This window comes from Pseudorca crassidens, chromosome 2 (genome assembly GCF_039906515.1).
Source record: "Pseudorca crassidens isolate mPseCra1 chromosome 2, mPseCra1.hap1, whole genome shotgun sequence".
NCBI lineage: Eukaryota > Metazoa > Chordata > Mammalia > Artiodactyla > Delphinidae > Pseudorca > Pseudorca crassidens.
The window spans coordinates 13,040,189-13,061,283 of record NC_090297.1 but is presented as its reverse complement, the minus strand read 5'-3'; the positions used below and the strand labels follow the sequence as shown (position 1 = coordinate 13,061,283).

Below are 21,095 nucleotides of genomic sequence, written 5' to 3'. Positions count from 1 at the left end.
TCTTCACACCACCAGGAGATAGGTACAGTTACCATCCCATGCAACAGATAAGGAAACTGATAAATAGATAAGGCCGTAGCACCCCGGGTACTATGTTGCCTCAATTGTCTGTCACCCCTGCTATATATCATCTCCCTAAGGATAGGAGGCCTGTGTTGCACAGAGCTGTATCTCTAGAATGTAGTGTCTGGCACAGAGTGGACACTCAATGAGCAGTCTTTGGATGGATGGGCACACGGATAGATGGATGGATGGACAAATGGATGGATGAATACAATTGAAAAACTGCAGGAAAAAAACCACTCACCCCCTGGGTGAAGCAGGAAGAAGCTGGATACGGTTTCTCTACTAACTAGAAAATCCCCCATCCAGGATTCCAGGAAAAGCAGAGAAGATTGTGCTGATTTTTAGGGGAAGGAAAAAAGAAATGTCTTTTGGGTAATGAGCTTTGAGATAGCAGCACGTAGCTTTATCAGGCACGGTCCCCCTTCCCAGAAACCACCACTTCGCCAGGGAATTTCATCTGCTCTATCCCCAAACCCATGTCTGTGAATCAGGGGCAGCCATAGATGCTCCATCTTCAGGGAGCTGCCTGCCCTGCGGCTCCAGGGCTGGGCCAGGAATACAGCTGTGCCAGCCCCCGGGCTTTGGTTGAAGTCAGCTCCAGCCCTTTCCCTGGGTGAGCTCGTGAAATTCCGGACCACCCCCCAGGAGCCTTGAGCCTTAGGGGACTCGTGCTCTAGTTCACTGGAGAGATCTCACCCTGACCCATGAACCCTTACACCTTGTGAATTCTGATCAGTCGTTTGGGCCAGCCAGCTAGATGTGGGGATGAGGTCAGTGTGCAGCGGGCTGCCCCCCTCCCCACTATGCCCTGGCTGGAGCCTAGGGTTCCCGGTTTTCCGTGGGGAAAGCAAGACTCGGGGCGGTGGGGCGGTGAAGAAACCCAGCGGCCCCAGGAGAGCAGGCATTGAGACATGTGGCCCAGTTTTGTAGTTTCCAGAGCAACTTTAAGAAAGAGGAAGAGGAAAGACTAGAACTAGGGCCACATCATCCCTATCACACCTGGACACACCCGCTCCTCTGCGTGGAATGTGTCACGAGATCCCGGACAAGGCGTCCTGTCATTCTGGAGCCACGAGGGATCAGCTGGCGCTGGTGCCAGGGACCTGTCCTCTCTTTTATTGAGCATCTACTATTCGCTGGGCCGAGTGCTCTGCCTGGGAGAATTCATAACCCTCATAAGGTTTCAGTGAGTTCAGTATTATTATCTTCCTTTTCAAATGCAATTGCTGAGACCAAGCAGCCTTTCCAAGTTCACACCATCAGGAAGAACAGAGCTGGGATGTGAACCCAAGTCTGACCCCAACGTCCATCCTTTTTGCACAAACAACAAGGTGGAAAGGGCCTCAGACAGCCTCTCCCCTGTAGTCAAACAGTGGCGCCCTGGGTTTATTCCCCAAATCGGCCAGACAGAGTAGGAGCGGGTCTTTATGGCGTTTACTCCCATCTTTGCCAGTCCCCACGTATCAGAAGCAAACGGGAGCCTCCCCTGCATGCCTGTGCTCCCGGGGCCACGTGAGGAGGACAGAGAGCTGGCAGGGAGCTCAGAGGGCACCTCGGGGCCATCCAGTCAAGCAAGTCAGAGACTTTCAAAGCTGGCAGGGCCCTTAGGGATGATCCAAGCCAAACCCCTCCTTTCACAGAAGGGGAAACTGAGGCCCAGAGAGGGCAAAGGATTTGCTCAAGGTTACACCAGGCATGAAGAACGCAGTGGGAGAAGTGGCAGCCTCCTGGCTCCCGGCCTGGGGTCCCCTCGCCCACCCCTGCCAGTCTCAAACAAGCCGTGATATTGGACCCCCTCTTATCAGATAGAATGAATGGTTATCAGGTTCAATTATGACACTGCTCAGGAGGAAAAGCAGGGAAGAGGGAAAGATGGGGAAGGAAGAGGTGGGCAGAAGTGTGACCTAACCCCGATGCGTCCCTCCCTCTGCTGGGGCATCCGACGACTCTCTGCAGTGGCTGAGCTGGGCCAGGAGGAGGGATCAGGGTTACCTTCAGGACAGGTCCCAGAATGGCTCAGGAGTGCTCCCTGTTTTCCTGTCCCCTTGGAACAAGGACGGCCTCTGTCCCTGAGACAAGGAAGGATGGGGGAGGGGAGGTCCCTCTCATTCTGCTGAAGGGCCAAGTGGGAGAGGCCTGAGCAGGGGAGACAGGGACTCACCTCATGGCAGCACTGCCCCACCTGCCTTGAACCCACCTGCTAAGCTCCTGGGACCCTGCTCTTGGGAGTCTGACCCCCTTGAGGCCAAAGGGTCGATATCTCCAAACCCGCTCACTGCTCCAAGCCTGGGTACCCTGGGACATCCCCAACCCCAAGGAGCTGTCTCTCATCGTGATGGGGGTGTTCACTTCTGAGGTCAAATCCCTGCTTCCCCACCTACTAGTCCTGTAACCTCAAGTGAGTGACTTCACCTCCCTGGGCCTCAGCTTCCCTGCTGTAGAGCCGGGCTTGTGTTCCTGCATCCCAAGGTGGCGGTGGGGATTCAACGTCAAGGCTGTCCCAGGCACAGAGGGGACTGGAGATGCAGCTTGGGTAATTACCTCTCTTCACACTAATTGTCCTCATGCATACTGTGTCAAGGTTTGCTGTTTTGTTTTGCTTTGTTGTTTTTTGTTTGTTTTTGGCCACACAGTGCAGCTCGAGGGATCTCGTTCCCCAGCCAGGGACTGAATCCAGGCCACTGCAGTGAAAACCCAGAATCCCAAGCACTAGGCCGCCAGGGAACTCCCTGTGTTAAGGTTTTTAAGGCATTCCCAGCTGTGATATAATTCACAGCCCTCGGTGAGATCACAGGAAAGAAATTATCAGCTCCTGCACCCAGATAGGGGTGACCCAGGCCGCCAGAGGCTGAGGGGCTTGCCCAAGGTCCTGTAGTGTTTAGAGGCAGAACACGACCAGAACCCATGTTTCTCAAGTCCCACCGCAGTGCAGCCCAGCCCAGAGGAGCCCAGTAGGAAAACCTTGAAATCTAGGGTCAACCCAGCTGGACCCTGGCCCTGGCTGCACCGTGAACTCAGCATGCAACTTTGGATATGTGAGCTTTCAACTTTCTGCTGATGACTTCAGTGCCATCGGCCAGCTGTGTGACCCTGGGCAAGTGACTTCACCTCTCTGAGCCTCAGCTTCCTCATCTGTGAAATGGGAGTTCTCAGAATGACTGAACAAACTACGGCATGCGGGCTGCCTGACTCAGAGCTTAGCAGGTGGTGGGTGTCCGACAGGTGGAAATGGAGCAATGGTGGCAGGACCAGTAGTCAATATCGCTGTTAATATCATTATTATTATCAGGAGGAGAGGACAGAGTGGAATCACCCTGGGGACCTCTTGCCCACGTGACTGTCCTAGGGAGGGAGCTCTGGAAGGAGACAGCAGGGACTCTTCTCACCTTCTAGGTGATAGGGATGTGAATGGGGCCAGACCGGTCACCACCCTGAAGTTCCCCAAGTCCCACTAACTGAGGAGACCCAGCTGGAGGGCTGGTTGCGTTAATCCCAGAAGAGCTCAGCCCTCAGGGGGATAGAAGAGAGAGGGTAGTCCCCAAACAAGCCTCAGGAGACCCTGATTCAGGAACCAAAAGCTGGGGAGGCAGCCTCACTCAGACACTTCTGCCCCAAACGTACCAGGATCCTCTGGAGGAAAAGCTACCCAGAGGAGGGGCCGGCCTGGTGCGGCACACACTCTGTTAGGAGCCCAGAGGGAGAGTCTGACTCTCTGCCATCTCTTAGCTGTGTGACCTCAAGTAGGTCACCTCACCTCTCTGAGCCTTGTCCCTCTCCCCGGAGGTCAGCCGGAGGGGCACACAATCATCTAAATTCCCCATTCCAACCTTGGCCTCGCCGTGCCCAGCAGGACTCCCCACCCCAGGAATCATCACCCAGCAGTGACCAAGTCACGGAGCTAAGGGCTCAGTCGGGCTCTAGAACCAGACTTGTCTGACTTCAAATCTCAGCTCCCCTTGTTCAAGCTGTGAAATCTTGAGTAAGTTACTTAACCTCTCTGTGCCTGTTTCTTCAGCTATAAACAAGAATGATAAGAATAAAACTTACCTCATAGGAGTGTTGGGAGGATTAAATGCATTCGTACATGTAATGTACTCCATTAGCAAAGCGCCTGGCACCAAGTAAGTGCCCAGCAAGCATTACACCGGCCTTTGCCAGACAGCAGTCACACAAATGAAAAGGCCACCTCCAAATCCAGTGAGTTCTCCGTCACCGGAGATATTCAAGCTGGAGCTAAACAGCCACCTGTCAGAGACCCACAGCCAGGACTGCCCGGGTGACCTTTCAAATGCTTCCAACCGTGAGTCCATGAAATCACAGCCGTGAGATTGCGTGCAAGAGGGCTACCAAGGTGGGCCAGGGGCACAAACAGCGGCGCAGGCGCTGAAGAGCCAGGAAGGAGCCCTGGGCGGGGAGGCGCAGCTGATTCTGGCCTGCAGCCCCTGTTCCGCCACCAATTCACAACGTGACCTTGAGTTACTCCTTCTCCTCCAAGCCTCAGTTCTCCCAGCAGTAAAATGATGCCTTTGAACTAGGTGTCCTCTGAGGCCTTATCCAGCTACAACTATCAAACTCTGTGACCCTAAGAAGGGAGCTGCGGAACGTTCCCACCACACACACGCCCCAGCCAGGCCCCCCCTGCATTCCTCGCCCCATGCTGCCCTGACCTGCCCCACAAGGTAGCCACGAGGGTCAAGGTCATGTCCACTGAGGCTCCCAGCGGAGTTCTCTTCCCTGAGTCCAGCACAAGGCATTCCAAGCCCCACCACCACCTGGGAGGGAGCAGGGTGTCCCTGGGCCTGAAGCCCAAGGATGTCAACGGCAACAGAGACCCAGACACACCCAGTGACCTCCAAAGCGTCCTCCTCCAACTCAGCGAGGGACAGAGATGTTTAAAAACCAAAAGCCTGACCTGGATTCTGTGCAGACCAATTCCAACCAAGGAAGAAGGCAGCGCGGGCCCCAGCAGCAGGGAAGGGTCCCGTCTGGTCGTCGTCGCAGCTGACAGGGCGAGCGGGAGCCCAGGGGTCATGTACGCGGACTCCCCTCGTTGGGTGTGCAGTGGACCCAGGTGTGTGAGTCACTCACCTGCCAGACCCGCCAGGCGGGCGGGCAGAAGCACAGGAGGCGGCCCCTGGCAGCCCACAAGGAAGGGCTAGACTGAGTCAAGCCAGGCAGGGCAGGGCAAGGCTGGGCCGGGCTGGGAGGACCAGGAAGTTGCTAGGATGAGGGAGGGAGGAGGGGCATGAACAAAGGCGGGGGTGGGGGGAGCCCTCTAAAAGGGGGTTCTGAGCAGAAGGGCTGAGCGCTGACAGCTGCCTGTTGGCTCAGGAACGGGTGGAAGAGAACGTGACTTTGAAGTTGGAACGTTTCAGGTTTGAATCCCAGCCCTTTTCAGCTGCAAGGCCTTGTCTCTCAAGCCCCAGTTTCCCCCTGTTCAACTGGAGTAATTATAATAGTCCCGATATGACAGCGTTCTCATGAGAATGAAATGAAACTGTGTAAGGATAAAGCTGGAGTCCCGGCTGCCAGGGGACAGACAATACGTTGACTCTGATCACAGGATGCTTTTCAGGAAAGCAGGACGGCCCACCCAGGGCTGACCCTGTCTGCATTCTCACTGTCAGCGTCAATCACCCCCCAAGATTTTAGTCAAATATCTGCTGAGCTGATTAAGAGCATGTGTATCTGGACATCACGGAAAAAGTCATTTAACCACAAAGACTTACTCTGCCCTAACCATGTGCTTCTGAGAACCCAGGTTGGGGTCTCAAAGGAGATCAGCCCCTGCCCTTAAAATGCTCATGGACAGCTTGCACTTCACACCAAACCTGACCTGGACCCTGCTCCACCTTCTGCTACAGGACACTGGCAGTCAAGCCTCAAGGTCTTAGATCAGGGCCAAATCTGGCCCTTCACCTGTTTTTGTAAATAAAGTTTTATTGAAACACAGGCACGGGCATTGGCTTATTGTCTATGGCTGCTTTGGGAGAGACAAAGACAAAATTGAGTGGTGACAGAGACTGCAGGGTCTGCAAAGGCAAAATATTTGCTGTCTGGCCTTGAAGAGAAAGTTTACTGATCCCTGCCTTAGATGATGAAGATGATGATAATCCTGGGTTTTTGCTCTTAAACGTTTTAGCCACTCCATGAGTAACTTCATATAAGCCTTGCAAAAGTGTCTCCCCCTTTTACAGAGAGGGAAACTAAGGCTTCTGAGAGATCGGTAACTTGCCCGGGGTCACATGGGGAGTGCAGTAGATGGATATTTTGAATCATGGGCTGACGGAAGCAGAAGCCTCTGGTGAGCACACAGGCCTGGGGCACAAATGGCTCAGCAAACCCTAGTAGGATCGGAAGTCCCGCCCCACGGGAGAGAGGAAACACGTCCCGTTCACTGGATTCCCACCTGGGAGGCTGCCGACCTCTGGACCAGAGCCAGACCACCTCCTGGCTCCACTGGGAGCCAGCTGTAAGGTGGGCGTGGGAGTAGTGCAGAATGAAAGCACCTGGAGCAGCACTGGGCAGGCGGGAAGCCTTCTGTCATTTCTAGAGCTTCCTTGTCATTATTATTGGGGCCTAAAGTTTGAGCAAAAAGAAGGCCATGGAGGAGTGGCCCCTCCATCCACAGAAGTGGCAGAAGGGGAGGGCTCTCCTTTCCAGAGGGCCTGGCCGGGGTTGGGAGGGATAGTTCCTGGTTCTGGGGGTCTTGAGACGAGAGATGCTGTCTACTACCGCTTCCCTTGCCTCCGTTCCAGCACCTTCCCTCAGCTCTGGCCGGGGAGAGGCTGCCACTGTCAGAAGGCTGCACTTTCGTTCCCAGAGCCCCACCCCAGAGGGCACTGCCGTCACCCACCCAGAAGGAGGGCCTGGGCCCTGCCTCCCCGAAGCAGCACCAAAGGTCATGGAAGGAGGGTGGGAGGGGCCAGAGTCACTCTTAGTGCTTTTCTTTGGAAATCTGGACCACCACCCCACACTCCCATATCTTCTGATAGGTATAAAGGCATCTCTCCTGCTCTCTGGGGGTCTCCTCTGGCCCCTGCTCTCCCCACCCACCCCCAAGGCCCAGTGGCAGAGGAGGGGCTAAATATTAGTTGAGAAAAAACCATGAGTTCAGAAAAAACTCAATACATCTACATCCACTTCTTTTTCCCAAACTGTTGGTCCCTCCAAGAGGTTAGAGGAGGCTTGCTCTCCGCCATCCACACCATAACTGGTTTCTGAGCAACGCTCTGCTAGGTGAGGCTGCAGGGCAGCACTGGGGAAGCACCTGTTGCCAACAGTGGCTATGCTTACCCACAGCAACTTATTTATCCGCTGATCCAGTGTCCCAAAGAGCCCCTCCCCACACCAAGCCTTTACTCCTAGCCTGCTCTGTCATCTGTGCAGGGCCTAAACAGCTGCATGCCAAGCTTTCCACTAACTGAGGAAAACTTTGATGTAAAAACAGAATCTAAGTGCTCACTACATGCCAGACCCTCTGCCCCATCCCCACCATAGGGAGGGGCTGGGTCCTTTCCATCCTTGAATCCTCACCAACGTCCCTCCTCCCCCAGCACCCAGCGCCAAAAGATGCTCAAAACATCTTGCAGAATGAATGAATCTTCCCAGCGGCTCTAGACCAGTGTTCCTCACCTTTGGCACCGCTAATGTATTGGACCAGCTATAACTCTTTGTTGTGGGAACCATCCTGTGCTCTGTAGGATGTTTAGCAGCTCCACGGGTCTCTAACCCCTGGATGCCGGTGGTACCCACCCCTCCTGGTTGTGTCAACCAAAAATGTCTACAGACATTGCCAGATGCCCTCAGGGGGGCCAGTTGCCCCCAGTTGAGAACCCCTGCTCTGTAGTCATCAGTTTCATGTGACACCTGCACCAACATCTAAAGAAAACAGACAGGTATTATTAGCCATTTTATCACTAAGAAAACTGAGGTTTCATAGTATCAAGAGATGTGTCTCATGTCAGTTAGTGAGTGGCTCATAGTCACAAAACAGAAGTTGGAAAAGGTACAAGTCACTCTACTGAGGGGCCTGAAGGATGAGTGAGGATGCTGGGGTGGAGGCAGGGCTAGTCCAGGGACCACCAGCCCCAGAGGTTTTGAAAGAGCAACTGGATGACACTCCCTCCTCCCATACCTGCAGGCAACTGGCCTCCAAGGCAAGCAGGTCCCCAGGCCAGGTCAAGGTATCAGCCTAACCAGGGCCCAGGATGACTTATAGAAGCCCTCAAAAAGAATAAGCCGGGTGACACAAAACATGCATGTATGCAGAAATTAACAGCATTTTTCTGAGTCTTCTGATTTTAAAATTCCAGATAGGTTCATCAAAGTGGACATATTTCCATCTGGGGGTGTCCTGGCTTAGTTTCTTTTTAAAAACAATATTTAATTATTTATCTAGTTATTTGGTTACTCTGGGTCTTAGTTGTGGCAGGCGGGCTCCTTAGTTGCAGCTCGAGGGCTCCTTAGTTGCAGCATGCAAACTCTTAGTTGCGGCATGCATGTAGGATCTAGTTCCCCAGCCAGGGATCAAACCCTGGCCCCCTGCAGTGAGAACACAAAGTCCTAACCACTGCGCCACCAGGGAAGTCCCTTAGTTTCTTATTGAGGAGGAGGTTGCCAGGTCGCAAACAACTGCCGTGTCCCTTCTGAGAACCGTTCCCTGCTCCCAAGGATGGATTCCATATTGGTACCATATAAGCCCATGCCATGGCATATACATGTGACACTCACAGTCTCTGCCTCAGAAATTTAGAACTGGGTTTCTGCTGGAGGCTGGAACCGAGCACTTTCAACTCAAAAGCTGCGGGGTGGCCATCTCTGCCACATGCCTAGAGACACTGAGAAATCTGGTCCCAGTTGTAAGGAGAGAAGCAGAGATGAGATCATGCTATTGGCATTACTCACAACAACCAAAAAGCAGAAACAACCTAAATGTCCATAGATGGATGAATGGATAAACAAAATGTGATCCGTCCATATAATGGCATATTATTCAGCCTTAAAAAGGAATGAACTTCTGCCACATGCTACAGCATAGATGAACTTCAAATATATTGTGCCAAGTGAAATAAGCCAGACACAAAAGCTCATGTTATATGATGCCATTTATATGAAGTACCTGGAATAGGCAAATTCATAGAGACAGTGGTAGAATGGTGGTTACCAGGGGATGGGGGTGGGGGCATGGAGAGCTGTTCTCCAATGGGTGCGGAGTTTCTGTTTGGGATGATAAAAAAAATTCTGTAGATGGGTGGTGGTGATGGCTACACAGCGTTGTGAATTCACTTAAGGCCACCAAACTGTACACTTAAAAATGGTTAGAGAGCTTCCCTGGTGGCGCAGTGGTTGGGAGTCCGCCTGCCGATGCAGGGGACACGGGTTCGTGCCCGGGTCCGGGAGGATCCCACATGCCGCGGAGCGGCTGGGCCCGTGAGCCATGGCCACTGAGCCTGCGCGTCCGGAGCCTGTGCTCCGCAACGGGAGAGGTCACAACAGTGAGAGGCCCGCGTACCGCAAAAAAAAAAAAAAAAAAAAAAAAAAAAAGTTAGAATAATAGGTTTTATGTTATGCGTATTTCACCACAACTTCAAAAAAGAGAGAGACAGTGCTGCCTGCGTTCCCAGCCCCTGTCCAGCTCCTGGTATCAGCCCCCGTGAGGCCAGGCCAGCTCTCTGGATTTCTGAGACACCCCTGAATTCTCAGAATATATGTTCCTTTTTTTGCTTGAGCCCATTCACTCAGGGCTCTGTATTTGCAAATGAAAGGATCTCAGTCGAATATCAGGGGACAGTTAACTCTGGGAGGGCATCACCCTCTGTCCAAGGTCAGCCCCGAAAAAGGTCTGGTGCCTTCATACCCCAAGCTTCTCTTCCTGACCCGTAATAGAACCACCCTCCACACATTTATTTTAAAACTGCTTAAATTAGAACCACAGCCCTCCATAGCAGAAAACCTTTCTCCACCCTCCACCCTCCCCCGCCCCCTGCATTTTAATTCTAGCTTTCCCTTGTCAGCATTTCCCAGTTCAAACCTCCACCCAAAGTCAGCAGTCTTGGATCCAGAAGATTCCTTGCTAATTCCAAACACCAGACCCACCCACCCTCAGAGGAGGAATGGGCCTCTGCTGAGAACATTCAAAGTGGTACCACAGGTTCTGGGACATTTTTCCAAGAGCCACGTTCCCCTAAGAGCCTCCTGACAGGCGACCACTTTGAAGAGACAACAGTCTCTTACAGAGATAAGCACGCATGCAGTTAGAACAAAATCAGAGAAAGAACATTTGTGGGTCACGCTCTGTTCTGCAGACTCTTCACATCAGTTGGGGAGATGCCAACACCCCAAACTCCTGGGAGAATAGGATTCAACTTTATGCTCATCGGCTAAGACTATGTAATCATCTAGGAGCTGGATGAAACACTTTAGGTAAATCATCTTATTTAATCTCCCAAACAGCTTGAGAGGCAGGTCTTACTATGCCCATTGAAAGATGAGAAACTGGGGCTCAGAGAAGTCAAGTAACTTGCCAAAAGTCACACAGTAGAATGTGGAAGAGCTGGGGACTTCCCTGGCAGTCCAGTGGTTAAGGATCCATGCTTCCGGGCCTCCCTGGTGGCGCAGTGGTTGAGAGTCCGCCTGCCGATGCAGGGGACGCGGGTTCGTGCCCCGGTCCGGGAAGATCCCACATGCCGCGGAGCGGCTGGGCCCGTGAGCCATTGCCACTGAGCCTGCGCGTCCGGAGCCTGTACTCCGCAACGGGAGAGGCCACAACAGTGAGAGGCCCGCGTACCGAAAAAAAAAAAAAAAATCTACGCTTCCACTGCAGGGGGCACAGGTTCGATCCCTGGTTGGGGAACTAAGATCCTGCATGCCTCATGGCACAGCCAAAAAAAAAAAAAAAAGAAGTGGGAGAGCTGGAATTTCAATCCAGTTTTATGTTAATTTCCAGGGTCCAGGCTCTCAACCACAGGGAGAACAGGATTGGGGCTACGGAGGGCAGGGGGTAGTGGAAGAAGGGAGTCCAGATTCTGAGCCTGGGTTCCTCCATATTGGCTCCCAACCTTCAAAGCCACCTGCCCACAGTCTTGAAAGTGTGACAGGTCAAGGCCATAACACACACTAGCCATCAGGTGTTACGTGGATGCAGAGTCAGGGCTCCCGTCCCCACCCCATCATCTTCATCCAGCTTTTGCAAATAAGGTTGAGATCAGGGACTCTTTTCCAGGTAGAAGGGACCATGCATCTTGGAGACAGACACTATTTGCTCCCATTTGTTAAGAGACAAGCCTCTGGACTGGGCCTGGACATCAGCAAACCCCAGCTGCAGGTCTCACTGCCCTCCCATCCCCTCTCCCAGTTCATCCTCAAGGGAGGGGACATGCCCCAGTAGTCAATTCTCTCCTGTTGCTCTCTCCCAGCCCTCCAGCCATGCAGCTTTAAAGCTCCCTGCCCAGGCTTAACAAGACAAACAGTGTAGCATGAACCCCAGCCAGCCCTGCACAGATGAGGTCTATGATTACAGCAGGGACAGATCAAACCAACCCAAGTTTGAATCTAACTTCCTTAGCAAGCCATGTGACCCTGGGCAAGTCACTTGACCCCTAAACTTCTGTTTACAGATGCTTATCTGTAAAATGGGGATAATGACACTCAACTATGAGGGCTGTTGTAAGAAGTGAATCAGCTCATTTATATAGAGCACTCATTTACATATGTAGCCTTAGCAGGCCACTGATATCTGTGGAGATTGTCATGGTTATTACCATTTTTATTACAGCATCCCAGAAAAACCTTCCGTGGGCTAGGCTGAAACTTACCTTTGGATTATTTAAGCTTTAATAAGCAAATAAGTTTGTTTCCTCCAAGGCATTTATGCAATTTGTAATTACGTAATATATCTGTGTGTTTGCTTGGATTTTATCTGTGCTCTCAACTCTGTTAGAAACTCCATGAACATGGGATCCCACCTGTGTGATTCGCCAGTCTCCTCAGCAGCTAATCTGGTGCCTGGCGCATCCTAGGGGGTTAAGTAACATTGATTGAATGAATAAATAAATGTAAGAAATTGAAGAAAGTGACCTGGAGGTTATCATACTAAGTGAAGTAAGCCATGTGAAATATCATATGATATCACTTCCACTATGTGGAATCTAAAACAAAAAAAAGATACAGATGAACTTCTTTACAAAACAGAAATAGACCCACAGACATAGAAAACAAACTTATGGTTACCAAAGGGGAAAGGGGGAGGCATAAATTAGGAGTTTAGGATGAACATATAACACTACTGTATATAAAGTAGTTGAACAACAAGGACCTACTGTATAGCACAGGGAACTATACTCAATATTTTCTAATAACCTATAAAGGAAAAAATCTGAAAAGAATATATAATATATATTTATATATATGTTTTATATATATATATAAAACTGAGCTGTAAACCTGAAACTAACACAACATTGTAAATCAACCATACGTCAATAAAAAAAATTTTTAAGAAAGCAAAAGCGAATAATATGGAAGCCCCATTTACATTAACGGTGGCCAGGATAATGGCAAATGATTCTCACCTGTCAGTTAAACAGACCCAGTGAAAATCTCAAGTCAATTCATTAAAAATGCATAGAAGAGAGTTTCCCTGGTGGCGCAGGGGTTGAGAGTCCGCCTGCCGATGCAGGGGACGCGGGTTCGTGCCCCGGTCCGGGAAGATCCCACATGCCGCGGAGCGGCTGGGCCCGTGAGCCATGGCTGCTGAGACTGCGCGTCCGGAGCCTGTGCTCTGCAACGGGAGAGGCCGCAACAGTGAGAGGCCCGCGTACCGCAAAAAAAAAAAAAATGCATAGAAGAGATTAAACTTCTCCCCTTGAAGTTCAGGCTTTCAGCTGCCCTGCCTACACTGACTGTCCTGAGCTGAAAGGAAGGAGGAAGGAGGGTCTAGATGGGACACAGGTGGGGAAACCTTACCTTAAGACAGTGCTCCAAGGGGCAGAACTTGACAACTGGTGTTTGCTAAACGCCTGCTCCATCCCCATCACTGTGCCGCCAAGATTCAGGCCCCTAAATTTATTATAGGTTTATGAGTGATATTTTGCAGATGAGAAGGATTTGAGTCTTGCCTGTGATCACACAGAGAGAAAGAGGCAGAGTTGGGATTTGAAGCTTCTATTTTGTTCAGTTTGGGCCGATTTGGGCAAATGTCCCGTCAGAGGTCCCTCCCAGTTTGGGGTCTCGATAGCGACATCCGGGTGGTGGCATTACTCAGTGTTAGGAGGCTGGTGGCACTGCCATTTGGAGTAATCTCTTCAACTGCCTGGGCCTGGAAAGGAGGATCCAGCTCCTCTCTACTGCAAGAGACGAGCAGGGCAGGAGGCCCCAGCCCGGGGAGACTGAGGCAGGTGCCCAGGTACAGAGGACAGGTAAGGCAAGGGGGCCATGGAAGGTCTGAGCTGGCCGGGCATCAGCCAGCGTGGCCACGATGCACCCCTGAAGGGTGCCGTCACATACAGCCCATCTGGTGCCCCCAGAGGCATGCAACGCTCAGCCCACAAGCCTGAAGGCGGCAGCTGTGACATCAGGTCGCCTGGCTGCACCCAGAGCAAGGCTCCCCCGGGTCCTGGAACGTTTAACGGCTGATTCACTGAAAAGTAGTTCTTCCAGTGGCCCACCCCCAAGGCCTCCCTCTCCCCGTGCCCCTGACCTCTCTGAAGTTGGTGGGTTCCAATGGCTGCAGCAGGCTGTGCTTTCAAGAGCTGGGGCTGCTTCTTCGGAGGCTTCCAAACAGGCCTCAGGATCATAGATCAAAACTGGGAGGAAAGCACGTTGAAAAGACATAAGTGATTTCTATCGCCAACAAAGTTCCTCGGTTGGGGCCTCATGACACTCTGCCCCACTCTCTAGACAAATGTCAGCCACCAGTGAAGAGAAGTTGAGCCCCTTGGGACCACACTGGCCACGGCTGGAGACGTGCAGAGGCTGGGAGAGATGGAGGGCGAGCAAGGCCCCGCTTCTGCAGGGCGGGCAGTGGGGGAAGGAAGGAAAGGGGAACAGGCAGGAGTTTTCAGGGCCCCGGTGACTCAGAGCTCTAGCGTGTCAGAGCGGTGAAGGCAGGGAGGACTTCCTCACCCCACACCAATGGTGATGCCCTCTGCACACAGAGGGTGAGGTACTCGGCTCACAGTAGGTGCTCATTCCTGGGAGGGGTTGCTGTTATCGCTTGTACGAGAAGCCCCAGATCTCCCTGGACCTCAGTGCCTCCTGTGGACCGTGGGCCTGATGCCCACCTACAATCCAACGTGGCGCCCATACAGCACGAGAGGGGGCCTCGGCCAGAAGCCTGGAAAAGCACGTCATTTTGTAAAGACAAGAGGTATTTTCAGAAACCTCCTTCAGCGCCCTTTTAGAGCCACTGGAGGGCAGCCCCTGGAGGCCTGCTCCTGGAACTCTGCGTCCAGTAGCTGTGATGGCCGGCACTCAAACATCCACATACTCCCCAAGCCCCCAGGAGACCTGAGGGGACCAGCGACTCAGGAACCCGCCTCCATGGGTTCTTCTTACAGCAAAGCAAGAAGGCAAGAAGCTGTCAGCGACCACCGACTAAGGTGCCACGTGTGTCCATAAGTCCACTTCCCAGCGACTCCCCGAGGCAGGCATTGCTGGCATCCCCAGTTTCCAGATGAGAAGGCCCGGAGTAGGAAAGTGCCTTGCCCAGGGTCAAGAGGACACGATCTGTCCTCAAGGAGCTTGCAGTCCGGCTTTCACCTGAGGAGAAATTCAGGTGCTCCGTGGAGTTCTAGAAACTGGAGGAAGATGTAGCCCAGCCCCTCAGTCCTGCATCTGGGAAATCCAAAGTCCAGACCAGAGACATGATTTGTCCAAACTCACGACCTGCCCGGCCGCAAAGCCAGTGCCGGACCCCCTGCCTAGGGTGCTGCCCCGGGGGTTCTGTGGGGCCGGCACAGCTGGTGAGAAGCAAGAAAAGCCATCAACAGCCTGTTGTGGAGTTTGTGGGCAGCGGGCCGACACTGTGGACACAGCTGGAGTCCCTTCGAGGGCTCCTTTCTGGGCAGTGGAGGGCGAGAGAGGCTACCAGAGTATCCTCTCTTGCCACCTCCTAACCTATGGACACCAAGGGATATCAGGCGCCCCCTGATGGCCATAGGAGCATGTCCTCCAGGATGGGGATACCCAAGATGCAAGAGTTTTCACCAAGAGGCAGTGATGGGATGCTGGAGGTCAAGGCTAACCTGAGTCTCTGCACTATCCCATTAGGATTCCACACTCTCTGTCCCAGCTTTCCATGGCCCTGGGGGACGGCCAGGTATTGATGCCCTCCACCTGGAGTTTTTAAACATGTCTGCAAATTCTTTGACTCTCCTCTCATGGAGAGAGAGGGTCTGTGCCTGAATCCGGGCAGGCTCATGTAGCCAACAGAATGCAGCAGAAGTGATCCTGCTATAGGTCAGAAGAGGGCATGTGATCTCAATCCTGTGAGCTCACACTCACCTCTGCAGCGACCACATAAGACACCAAGCCTGCCATGACGTGAGGAAGCCCAAGCTACGTGAAGAGGTCCTGTGTCAACAGCCCGAGTCCCAGCCACACCTGGGATCTCTTGCTTCCAAATGATTGCAGTGTCCAGCTCTCGACTCACCCCTAAGCTTTAAGTCTTTCAGCTGAGGCCCCAGACAACATAGAGCAGAGAAACGCCATCCCTGTTGTACCTGGTCCAAATCCCTGAATCTGTTAGCATCACAAAATGGTTGTTTTTTGCCATGAAGTTTTGGGGTGTGTGTGTGTGTGTGTGTGTGTGTGTGTGTGTGTGTGTGTCTGGGGGAAGATCAGATGAGCTCAAGGATGTGAAAGCCCTTTGTAGCTTGGTGGTTAAAAGTGAGGATATGGGGGCTTCCCTGGTGGCGCAGTGATTAAGTCCGCCTGCCGATGCAGGGGACGCGGGTTCGTGCCCTGGTCCGGGAAGATCCCACATGCCGCGGAGCGGCTGGGCCCGTGAGCCATGGCCGCTGAGCCTGCGCGTCCGGAGCCTGTGCTCCGCAACGGGAGAGGCCACAGCAGTGAGAGGGCCGCGTACCACAAAAAAAAAAAAAAAAAAAAAAAAAGTGAGGCTATGGAGCCAGGCTGCCTGGACTGCAGTTCCTCAACCATCTGTGTGAACTTGGACAGGACACTTTACCTCTCTGTTCATCTGTTCTCACTTGTGTAAAATGGAGATGATAACAGAGGGTTGCAGAGAGGTTTCAGTAAGAAAACTCTCATGAAGCACCTGGCGCCCGTGGGCAAACAGCGAGAGTGCAGTGAATGATGGCAGTAGTGATGAATGGCTTTGCAAAGGTGAAGAGCCTGCCTCCAGTCTGATGGAGGTTAGAAAATCCTGAGCCTCTTGGCTAATCTGGAATTCCTCAGAGGGACGATGTACTGTGAAACCAGAAGGAGCGGGGGGAATAAAAGTGCAAAAACAGACAACTTTTTGGATTTCTGATCGTAACTGATAGGAGTCCAGGGACAGCCTTGCCTGGCTGGTCCTGTTTATGGAAGCCTGGTCTGGCCCCTTGCCTTACCTCTGGGCACTCTCTCAAATGCCTTTGGGGTCTTTGCAAAGGGGCCACATAGTCTACTAGAAAGAAAGTGAGCTTTAGAGTCCTGGGTCCAAACGCTGGCTCTGCCACCAACCCGGAGAACCAGGCAGGTCATGCAGCTCTCTGAGCCACATCCCCCATCAAACGGAACTGAGGACTCGAGGACACATGTAAAAGGTCTCTCACGGTGCCTGGCATGTAGTACGCCCTCAATAAATGGAGTTGTTATTATTCCTTCTATTAGCATTGCTTCTATTACTGTTTTGACTTTTCCACTCTCTGGACTTGAAAAGCAGGAAACGATAGCTAACATTAATGAACGTTGTTCACCCAATATTTCCGGCTCTCTCCTTCTGGTATGAAGGATGCGCTTCCTGACCCCTTGGATGCGTGGGGCAATGAGTTGTGAGTGCCATGTGTGTCACTTCCGGGTTGAGCGCTCAGTTCCCAGCACAAGGCTCTGCCGAGTTCTGGCACGGTGCCCGGCTATGCACCACACAGGATGGGGAGCTTCAGCAGCCCAGGACTCTACGTGACCACAGTGAGCTAAGCCCTGGCCCACAGGCCATCAACAAGTAGCAAAAAGTAGAGTTTTGTTGTTTTCAGTCATTAGGATTTTTGGAGATTGTTTCTTTATGGCAGTGCAACGGGGCCCATTCCAGCATCCTCGCCATGACGGGCATTGTGCTCAGTACTTCATGTGCGTTTCATCCCCTCCTCATGTCAGTCCTCTGGGACACAGGAGATTATTGTGCCCATCTCACAGAGACAGAAACTGAGGCTCAGAGAGGGCAAGCAATCCATGACAAGTGGCTCATCGGTAAACTGTCATTGCATAGCAAACCAACCCAAACTCAATGGCTTACAAAAATCAGCATCAGTTGGTGGTCAGCTGTGTGGTTCTCCTGACCAGGACCAAACTTGACTTCAACTAGACTTGCCTTGCCTTTGGGTCTGCTGTCAGCTGGTCTAGGGTGACCTTGCTTGGGACGCACTCCTCCACAGGGCCTCTCACCCCCCGGGCCTCTAGCACACGCTTGTGTCACATGGAAGTTACAAAGGTCCAAGAGAGAGAATGTGCAGGGGGTCAAGGCCTCTTGAGTCCCTGGCTTGGCAGTCCCATGTCCTCACTTCCATCATTTTCTATAGGTTAAGAGAAGGAGTGTAAAAATTGACTCCACACCAATGGGGGAAACGAAGCATGGCGGCCCTTTTTGTCACTTATACAGTGGTTGGGCCAGGATTTGAACACAGCTCTGTCACTTCGCCTTTATGACATCCTGTCTCTAATCTCAGCTCAAATCACCAATACTCACCTTGTTTGGTGTCGAACTTGAACCTCTTCCCTTTCCAGCTCAGGCCCTTGAACAGTATTCTAAGGATGAGTTACCCTTCAGCAAGAGGTTCAGAGGCATAACTTAATTACATCTATTTGCCTGGCCACCCATGCATTTGTTAGATTCCTATGGTGTCTCTCTTCTGCCAAGCTCAAGGCCACCCTAGGAATTAAATTCACAGCACAAGCAGCTGGGACACACTCAACACATTGCAGAAATGCAGAGCAAGTCAGAGAGGGGACTAAAGCCAATGGCTTGAGGAGGACCAGTTCCCAAGAGGCCAGTGATGGGCATAATGGGTCATTACCAGCTACAGTGCTGTCCTCACAGAACTGTCTTCACAGAAATCAGTGGTCAGCCGCAGCTGTGGCTCAGAGGGACAGCCCTGAGGGCCAGGTTTCACCAGGAGGGTTCTGCCAGGTGAATGACGCCCCCTGGCGTTGTGCACAGAGCGGTAGAGTCAGGACTGGGATGTATCAAGGGCTGGACAAGTTCGGGGCAGCACTGTGCTCATGTTCTCATGCCCTTTCCTCCATCCCAGAGGCAGCCTCTGGGTCACCTGGTCCTGCAAATGCGGATCTTCAACAAGTCACTCCACCTCCTGGAGCCTCAGTCTTCCTATCTATAAATTGGGATGGTGATGTTACCTCTCACCATTGCTATGAGGAATCAATGAAACCATGTATGTAAAGGGCAGTGGGGGCTTCCCTGGTGGCACAGTGGTTAAGAATCCGCTTGCCAATGCAGGGGACACGGGTTCGACCCCTGGTCCGTGAAGATCCCACATGCCGTGGAGCAACTAAGCCTGTGCGCCACAACTACTGAGCCTGAGCTCTAGAGCCCACGAGCCAAAACTACTGAGCCTGTGTGCTGCAACTACTGAAGCCCGCGTGCCTAGATCCCGTGCTCTGCACCAAGAGAAGCCACCGCAATGAGAAGCCCACACACTGCAACAAAGAGTAGCCCCCACTCTCCACAACTAGAGAAAGCCAGCACGCGTCAACAAAGGCCCAACACAGCCAAAAACAAATAAATAAAATACACAGAAAACCTTTTGTTCTCTAACATAATAACAACAGGAAGAATAAAGCAAACACACACAACATGTATTGATATATAACATTTTCAATCCTCCCAGCATCACTATGAGGAAACTATGAGATTCAGAGAGGTTACGTCACTTGTCCAGTGTCACACAGTTGGTAAGAAGTAGAGCCAGGGTTCAAAGCCAGATCATCCAAAATGTGGGCTTTTCTCCTGCATCTAACTCCACTGGATGAAGACGTTGCTCTGCCAGCCTGCTCTGAGAGGGAGAGAGAAGACAGGTTTTATTGTCCCCATTATGCAGACAGAGAAAGAGAGTGGTGGTCCAAGCTCCTCCTGCCCCCCACTTTGGCTGTAAGGCTGACCCAGCCACCAGCCTCCCTGCTGCCTTCTCCCCACCCCCTGCCCCCTTACAGAGAGCAGGGCCTGCTCAGTGGCCCAGGGCAGTCTCAGTTTCTGTGGGGTAGGTGTGGGGGCATCCTGGGGGCACCCTGGACTCCCACTCCTGCCATGAGCTGCAGCCAGGTTCAGGGGATTCAAGTTTCCAGATACCACCTGGCACCCAAGCTCATGCCAGGAACTTCAACAGATGCTTCCCAGGAAAAGTTGGGATGATGATCTTGCCCTCACCAAGAGCGATAGCTCCGGGGGAACACAGGGGAGCCCAGGAATGTGAGGTGGAGCAGCCTTTAATCTGGACCCATAACCAGCTACAATGGAACAGGTAAATATCGAGGCTTGGTCTTCGTCGTCGTCATCATCATCATCATCAAGGAATAATAATAATATCGGGAATTGAGTAGGTAGCCTATGAGGAGGTAGTTTAAATTATCCCCATTTTACAGATGAGGAAACTGAGGCGAAGAGAGGTGAACTCACTAGTCCAAGGTCACCCACGCACATCCTAATCCTGATTCAGGCTCTGAGTTAAGCAATTCACGTGACCATTCCGTTAAATGTTCACAAACTGCCAAGAGGCATTATTATAGCCAATTTATAAAAGAGAAAATTGAGGGTCAGATGGGCGAGTCACAAAGCCCAAGATCACACAGCTAGGAATGTCTAGGCCCAAGTCCTGGCACTTAACCATAGATGACCTGGTTCTCAAAGGACTGGGAAGCCTCCACTTTGCCCCAAGACCTCCTGAGGACGGGAAGGTCTGGGCTATTCATGCCCAAGGCTGAATCCAGCTGGGCAGAACCGTGGTGCTGAGCTGCCCTCTGCTGGCTGCAGTGAAAAGAATACCAAAAGGACTGGGGATGCTGAGATGGGTAATGCATCATCCCTGCCCTGACGATGCATTACCCACAGTCCCCTCCGAGGAAATGTACCATTTACGAGTGGTAATCACACAGCTCAGGAGAAACACCTGCTGATCTTGAGTAGTCCGGGAAGGCTTCCTGGAGGAGACTATCTGCATAGAGCAATGGGTAGCCTGATTCAGTTCAATTCACTGAAGACAAAATAATTTAGGTTTAATTGGCCAGGCCAATTAGGATAGGCCATCTTGCCCATGACTATAAAAAAAAAAAAAAAAAAAAAAAAAACCCTGAGAACATTATCTGAGCTGTTATCTTAAAGAATGAGAAGGCATTAATGGGGCCAGAAGGATAAGAAGAACCACATGTGTAAAGGTGCATAAGGAAAGAAGAGGAATCCCAGGCCAGATTGGGGAGGGTGGAGAAGGGTTCGGGAGCTGGGCTGAGCAGGTAGAAGTGAAGCTGCAAGTTTACAGTAGACTGTTAGCCATGGTAGAGAAAGAGAAGTAGTACTGAGCTGTGAGTCAGGGTAGCTGGTAGCAACTTGTCATCCGGGAACTTGCTAGAAATGCAGATTACCAAACAAGCCTCCCCCCACCCCACCCCACCCACTGCAGGTGATGCTAAAATTTGAGGACCACTGCTCTAAGCAATCCCTGAGGATTGCAGTTCCTGGCTGCACTTCTCATTCCCTTCAAAACCAGGTGAGCTCCAGAGAAGGAACACTGGTTGGATGGAGTTTTTGTTTTGTTTTGTTTTTTTGGGTTTTTTTTTTTGCGGTACACGGGCCTCTCACT

General features: G+C 52.0%; 1 protein-coding gene across 1 annotated transcript in view; it reads right to left on the bottom strand.

Moving 5' to 3' along the window:
- The window catches only part of ARHGEF10L (Rho guanine nucleotide exchange factor 10 like), a 162,086-nt gene extending 156,886 nt beyond the window's left edge, over positions 1-5,200 (bottom strand). The window contains exon 1 of the mRNA XM_067722085.1: positions 4,979-5,200. The gene's annotated coding sequence lies outside the window, so the exon portion shown is untranslated. The remainder of the gene's footprint in view (positions 1-4,978) is intronic.
- Positions 5,201-21,095: the final 15,895 nt, after the last annotated feature.